This window comes from Limulus polyphemus, unplaced genomic scaffold, assembly GCF_000517525.1.
Source record: "Limulus polyphemus unplaced genomic scaffold, Limulus_polyphemus-2.1.2 Scaffold6323, whole genome shotgun sequence".
Classification (NCBI taxonomy): Eukaryota; Metazoa; Arthropoda; class Merostomata; order Xiphosura; family Limulidae; genus Limulus; species Limulus polyphemus.
In genome coordinates this window covers 28850-29731 of record NW_013671933.1, presented here as the reverse complement: position 1 = coordinate 29731, position 882 = coordinate 28850, and positions in this window count along the sequence as shown.

Below are 882 nucleotides of genomic sequence, written 5' to 3'. Positions count from 1 at the left end.
ACCACAACCTTTCAGGAACATTTTGTAATCTTCTGTTACCACAACCTTTCAGGAACATTTTGTAATCTTCTGTTACCACAACCTTTCAGGAACATTTTGTAATATTCTGTTACCACAACCTTTCAGGAACATCTTGTTATCTTCTGATACCACAACCTTTCAGGAACATCTTGTTATCTTCTGTTACCACAACCTTTCAGGAACATTTTATAACCTTCTGTTACCACAACATTTTTAATATTTTCCTTATAAAAAAAAGACATTTTAAAATTTTAATAGCGATCGTCTATTCGTCAGTGAAATATGAGCTAAGATAAAAAACAACACTTCATGATTGGAGGGCCACAACTTGGATGTTACTTCTTATGGATAAATCACTACGAGATTCCACTTTCTGATTCTGCAGAAAGAAAATAAAACTGTTATTTCGAATACGTGGAATATTTCATAAAACATGAACTAAACATAGCACGACTGCCATGCTCATATTTTGTTTACGATGAAGCTTGAAATCGGTTTTCTGCACGACCAGGATAACTTAAACGCGGCTGCTCAAGTATTGTGAAGAATTTTGTTCAATATCGTATAATATTCGAAGTATTTATATAGTTCCAATTTTGTTTCTAGCTTTCCCAGTTAATATTATTATAGGTGTAGAAAGTACCACACGTGTATCAAAACGATAAGTAACATATTATATTAACAAAACAATAATAATATTCATAATAGTAATAATTAGAAATATACATTAATAAAACATAAATACCCAACAATAATCTTCTGTAGTAATAATTAGAAATTATGTTAATAAAACATAAATACCCAACAATAATCTTCTGTAGTAATAATTAGAAATTATGTTAATAAAACATAAATACCCAA